At 30.3% G+C, this 6,957-nt stretch overlaps 1 long non-coding RNA gene across 1 annotated transcript in view; it reads left to right on the top strand.

The window, feature by feature from the left end:
- Positions 1–6,212: 6,212 nt before the first annotated feature.
- The window catches only part of LOC111382748, a 5,565-nt gene continuing 4,820 nt past the window's right edge, over positions 6,213–6,957 (top strand). The window contains exon 1 of the long non-coding RNA XR_002700602.1: positions 6,213–6,785. This is a non-coding gene — a long non-coding RNA (uncharacterized LOC111382748). The remainder of the gene's footprint in view (positions 6,786–6,957) is intronic.

The raw sequence follows: 6,957 nt of genomic DNA, 5'->3' as shown, positions 1-6,957 counted from the left end.
AAATAGAGAGGATGGGGATCGTAACGAATAATTCAACCTTAGGGTACACATTGGGAATGAGGGAAGAGAAAAATAATTAGTGGTGTGTGAATCATACGAGAGATGAAATGATATATTTGACCACAGAGGGTCGAAAATTGAAAGAACTTGTGTATTCATGATTGATTACTCAATTCTTCATGATAAGTGTATTTAATACACTTATCAAGGCCATTAAATTAGGATATTTGTTAGTGATTTGAATGAGTTATAGCCTTATTTTGGGTTAATTATATTTGTTAGATTGAAGTCGATGCACATTAATAGATTTGGAAGAAAGGAACGGAAAACGTGCGAAAACAAAGAAATTCCAAAGTTTTGGAACTAAAATGCAAAGTGCTAATAGTTGATTCAGACCCAATATCGATTCTTGGAGAAGGTGTCAATTTAATTGGATGGAATTGAAAGCTAAGGGAGTAAGAAGATATCAAAAAAGAGTTAAAATGAATGAAGATTGAAATTAAGGGATCAAAGTGCAACAATTGAAATTATTTTATACGGCGTGCACATACGGGATTAAAGTAGCATGCGTACAGAACCTCATTTCTTGCATACCAAGAGTAAAACAATAAAGTGGCGCGTGCACAGTGAAATATATGGCGCGCGAGCACGGGCCAAATTTTCTGTGACGGGCCAGTTTTCTTATTCTGATGAAATTCTATATGGAAACAATATTTTGACATCATATATATACCTAAAGACGCCCAGAATGAAGAGAACCTCCCTTTTGACCTAAAAATCATATATTCTACATATTTTGGAGGTGAAGAACGAGGCCAAGCGTGAAGATAAAGGTGGATTATACAAGTTTATTGAAGAATATTCATCTCTTTTCGAGTTTCAAGCCAAAAAATTAGATTTCTCTACTTTCTTCATTATTTCTTCTTTTTGGGTGATGTCTTTCCAACATTTCTTGTACAATTTAATCATTAGAATGCTAGACTAGTTTTTCCATTGTATTGGATGAATGATGAACCCTATTGTATATTTGTTTTGATTTAAGACTATTAATTTAGTTATTTCTTGATTGATTTTGCATTCTCATTGCATTATTTAATTGATTGACCACCAATTATATAATTAGTTGCTTTTTGTAGTGTTGAAAGACTCACAATATGTTTAGAATGCGACAAAATTAATATATGCAGATAGAATTAGAAATAATCTTTATCACATATGCAATCACGTAGATAACCTGTAATTTAATGTATTTTGGTCATAGAAATTCGAATTAGGAATAGGATCGGATCGTGAAAATAAACTTAATTTGTCTTGGAAAAGAGAATTGAATACATTACTGTTATCGATTGTCACGAAACATGAAATTGACTATATTACAAATCAAGAATTAAAATAAATGGTAATAAGGGGATTCATGATTCCAATACAAACATTCGCATATTTGATAAAATAATTTTTATTGCTTCCTTAGTTTAGAATTAGTTTAAATAACAACAAAGTCACATCTTTTGTGCACGAATATTGAATTTAATAGTAACTAGTGAACTAGAATTAAACCTTATTCCTCCTGGACGATAACTCATAACTCACTTTATTATTGCTCGCCAACAATCCTGTACGCTTACGGGTTTCATGTGAACAATTCACACACATGTCAATTTTGCTTTAGAAAAGTGGACATTGACTTTGGTATTATAACCTTGAAGCTGTTCGTAGATTTAATATCATAATTCCAAATCCTGAGGTAGACAGCCAAATTATTTAACCAACATATTTTGCATGTTTGTATGTTTGTTAAGTTAGGTTATGATTTTGTTTGAAGAAAAACAAATATTTAAATTTGGGGGTGTTTGATAAGTGTATTTTATATACTTACTTAGACTTCAAAATATCGACATTTATAGTTCTTTAAACAATTATAGCCTAATTTATTGTATATTTCATTGATTAGGTAAAACTCAATTGTTGAAAGTTAAATTGAAAAAAAGAAGCGAAAAACAATAAAAAAAAATGGCGAAGACCAAATTGCAAATATCCAATGGTTGATTTGGACCATAATAGATACTTTGAAGATTGATGGGGGGTCAATTGAATGCAATTAGAAGTCAAAAATAAATGAAATATGATCAAAATATTATCATAAAAATTGACTTCCAATCACATAGGATATCTTTCATATTTTTAGTCAAAGATTGAAATCATATTTGGCATTAAAAAAAGTCAGAATTGGAAAAATTCTGGATCTAGCAAAATTGTTGTCCTTTGAGTCATCTTTCCAACATATTTTGAATCAACTCAATCGGATATCGAAGAACAAAATTATGATCCAAATACTAATTACTGTGCAGAGACAAAAAATCCGCACTCGAATGTAACTTTCCTCATTCTATTGAAACTCTTTTGGAAGCCTATTTGGATGTGATTTTCAACCAATTTTCGACTCTTACAAGTACCTAATAGCATAATACATTAAAAGACATCTCCTACATCTTTCATATAAATATTATACTTCAATACTCATCAATTAGTATCATCAAAGGGGAAAAATTCATAGTTTTTGTGAAAGAAGTGAATGTGACTTACAAGAATTCAATTAAGTGGAAATCAAAACCTAATTTTTGGGAAAAGAAGAGAAGACGCAAGTGGAGATTCATCGAAAAACCATTGAAGAGATTCAAGATTTCAAAATTCATCTTCTTAATTTATCAAAAATTCAAGTTATTTCTTTTCACTTAAATATTTTAGGCTAATTTTATATATTGCTTGATGAGATAAACCCTTGTTATGATATTCTTAGTTTTAAATTAATTATTTTGATTTTAATTTGATTTTATTTGTGGATGGTTATTATCGTTTTTATCATTCTTTTTAATAGTTTGATCACGAAATAACTTGCTGGTAGATTTTATTGTTATCAAGAGAAAGAATAGGGTTTAAGTACAATATAATAAATGTTGTAAGATTCGAGAGAGAATAGAAATATACCACTATGTTTTATATGGTTTCAATAATGTTCTAAGACTTATTAATACATTTTATAATGTTTATATCATTCATCGAGAGATAGAAGAGTCACATGAGGAGAATAGATTTGATTTCTATTGAGAGATGCTTTCAATTAAATTAGGAACATTGACTAACATGAATGATTTCAAATTATCATTTTAATTGTTAATTAAAAATAGAATAACAAGGGGAATTCAACATCTTAGCAATACTTTCACATATTTTTAAAAACCCATTAAACCACTTTCTAGTTTATTTGATAATTTAGATATTAGTTTGAAAAATTACAACTTGTTTGCTATTTAATTGAAATTGCAATCAATTTCAACTTGATTAAATACATAGTCTTCATGGGTTCGACACTTTATTCACTTCTTTATTACTTGTTCACGATTTCGTTCACTTGCTAAAAATCAAACGATCATTTATAATGAAGATCCATCCTCTAGGGTCAAGATAGACCATTCATCTAAATAGGTAGAGTAGTCAATCCTACGACCTTAAAAATAATAAATAAAAAATGACAACCTTTGTTCTCCAATTTTTGACTAATTCTCAAATGAAATACAAGTTGTATCTATATTAGCTTCTCAACCCAAGCATTTGACTCAAATTGTCACAATTGTGATTGAATATTGTGCTTAATTAAGCAACATAATACAACATTCATTTCAATAAAAAAAATTTATGATCGTAGGTGTTTGGGTCAACTTACGTGCACCTCGAGTAATTCCACGAGGTCATGAAGTTTACAGTCGAGTACTCATCTCAATGATTCTGAGAATGACAACCTTTGTTCTCCAATTTTTGACTAATTCTCAAATGAAATACAAGTTGTATCTATATTAGCTTCTCAACCCAAGCATTCGACTCAAATTGTCACAATTGTGATTGAATATTGTGCTTAATTAAGCAACATAATACAACATTCATTTCAATAAAAAAAATTTATGATCGTAGGTGTTTGGGTCAACTTACGTGCACCTCGAGTAATTCCACGAGGTTATGAAGTTTACAGTCGAGTACTCATCTCAATGATTCTGAGGGAATTTGAACTGGACATTCATTTCAATAAATAAACAATTAATGTAATATTTATCTGACACAATCAGTTGTTTAACTATTACAGCAAGAACATAGGAGGGAATGACATAATTTTGTTTTTCTCATTCTTTTTATTTCTTATTAAAATTATTTATATTTTATGCTCGCAGTAAATACTCTAGACCTTTTGAATCCCCCAACAAAATATTCAAGTATTTAATTTCGTATTAGGCACCTACAAATATGAATCCGCGAATGGTAAATTAATTGTAGAAATTCAGGAGGTGGTCCTCAATTGAGATTGTGATGAATTTTTAAAATCATTCTAAATTTAGGTGTTTTCAATTGAGATTTTAACGGATTTTAAAAATTTAGGTATCCTCAATTGAGATTTTATGAAATTCTTTAAAATTTATCAGAATAGGTGTTTTTATCCTGATGGGTTGTTTAAAAACACTAGCAAGAGAAGCAATTGTTCAATTCGTTTTCAAATTTAGTTTTTTATCTTGCGTTCCACGAAAACAATTGTCTTTCAGACCGTAACTCGAAATTGTGCAAGGTCGATGTCGTTGGATTTATGTCGTCGATATATATAATCTGTGTTTGTGTATTTCAAGCTATTTCAAACAATATTTGGTCAGTCAAAATCATCCTCAAGGTCAACTATTCATGTTTTCAAATTTCTGAGGTCCAATTTTTTTAGCTATTTGAATTATTTGGGATTGTTTGAGTTTGCAATGATTGAGAAAGCTATTAATTCATCTATGATGATGGATAATTATGTTAATCCTGAACAGAAGCTATTCATTGTTCCCTTGAATGGTATAAATTACATATCATAGTCGAGTCATGATATTATCGCTTGGTAGGAAAAAAAGTGTTGGGCTCCATCAATGGCACTTCAATTTGTCCAAATTCTACGGATCCAAAATATGAATGATGAATGTCTAATTATCAACTCGTTCAAGCTTGGTTTCTAAATTCAGTGGAAGCAAATATCATTGAAATCTTCACATTTTCAGACTTCACGAAAGAATTGTAGACTTCATTTATGGAAATCAAAATAATGCTATTAAATTTTTTGAATTGAAGCAGGAAATTGCTACTGTCAAGCCATCAAACATCTTTATCATCGTATGAAAATATGGGACAAAATGAGCATGTACTATCCACATACAACCAATGCCAAGGAATATATCCATTACAATAATAAAAGAGACAGCTTCACTTGCACTATTCATAAGGCCTAATTTTCGATTGTACCCTTTTTTCTTTTCAAAATTCCAGTTGTGCCCTTTTTCTCTTTTTACGTATGTTTTAACATTTTCCTTCCTTTTTGTCCGTTGCCCGATTCTTCAACTTCCACACAAACCCCAAGAAAATAGCCAACAAATTCTTCTCAGTTTCATGACCTTTAGGCACCTGCTTCTCCTCTTTATTTCGTGGGAGATTTTTTCTGCAATCTTCGACTTCTTCGCCAACGGTATTTGCACCTTTGTTCTTTATTCTCTCAGTTTCGTGACCTTTAGCCGTTGGCTTCTCCTCTCTATTTCAAGGGAGATTTTTTCTGACGGTATTTGCACCTTCATTCTTTTGCTCTTCAGTTTTCAAACTATTTTTCTAATTACTTTCATTTTTTATAAGTAAATATTGATTTTTTGCTATGAATCTTGGGTATGGTTGATGGGTTTACTATTTATTTCGATATTGCCGATAATGTTTTAGGGTTTTTTTTTCGATTTTTTCCTATTTTGGTAACTAGATGTCGTTTTTTCGTGGGAGATTTTTTTAGCAATCTTCGACTTTTTCTCCGACGTATTTGCACCTTCGTTCTTTCCCTCTTCAGTTTTCAAACTATTTTTATGATTACTTTCATTTTTTATAAGAAAATATCGATTTTTTTTTGTGAATCTTGGGTATGGTTGATGGGTTTACTATTTATTTCGATATTGCCAACAATATTTTAGGGTTTCTTCGATTTTTTCCAATTTTGGTAAATAGATATCGTTTTAGGTATGGTTGATGGGTTTACTATTTATTTGAATTTTGTTAAGAATCTTTTGGATTTTGCTTTTAGTTTTTCTCTCTCTCTTTATTTTTGGATTTTCAGTTTTACATATTTCTTTTATTTCCAATATTGCCAGGGGTTTTTGGGGTTTTCTCCTATTTTTTCCTATTTTGGTCAATGAATGTTGTTTGGACCATATTATTTTTTATAGAGCTCATAGTATTTATTCTTTTCATATTAGTTTCGAAGAGAGTATGGAAGAAAACTCTGGGAAGCAAATTTGCCATTACTTTATTCGATCATCTGCCCGAAATAATTTTTTTTCCCAGAACGAAGGGATCACTTCTGTTGAAACTGCTGATGTTGGTTAGTAATTGTACTCTATTGATTATGTGGACTCATTTATATGGTGTTTATGTTTGAATTATATGTATGAGGTTTGGTCATATGAAATACATACTACATTTTTTTGCTATAGACTTCCATCTAATGTTAATGTTTATTGTTCTTATAAAGTGAATGATTCAGGGGGTTTAAATGGAATAGAATTGCATTCTAAATGGCAACGAAATATTACTAATGTAATAGAAGACAAGTACGACGATGGCGGTAACAAAAAAAGGGGCCAGATCTGAAGAATGTGTGCAATTAAATGTGGAATGGAAATGTGATAGCGTTTTAATGGTTGAAGGGTTCAATCGTGATGAACGTTGTGACAAAAAGCCTGGTAAGAATTGTAAATCATTATTTCATTTTATTCATGTGCATTATACCATATTTGTTTTGTTTTAAACAGGAATAAAAATCTATTGTCATGTTGTGTTTTGTATTCAATTTTTTACGAATTTTTTTAAGGATTTCAGAAACACAGCAATATGACGATAGTCCTTTTTTTTTTT

Source organism: Olea europaea, unplaced genomic scaffold, assembly GCF_002742605.1.
Source record: "Olea europaea var. sylvestris unplaced genomic scaffold, O_europaea_v1 scaffold2559, whole genome shotgun sequence".
NCBI lineage: Eukaryota > Viridiplantae > Streptophyta > Magnoliopsida > Lamiales > Oleaceae > Olea > Olea europaea.
Note: the sequence above shows the minus strand (reverse complement) of the source record. Positions and strands in the feature narration are given on the sequence as shown.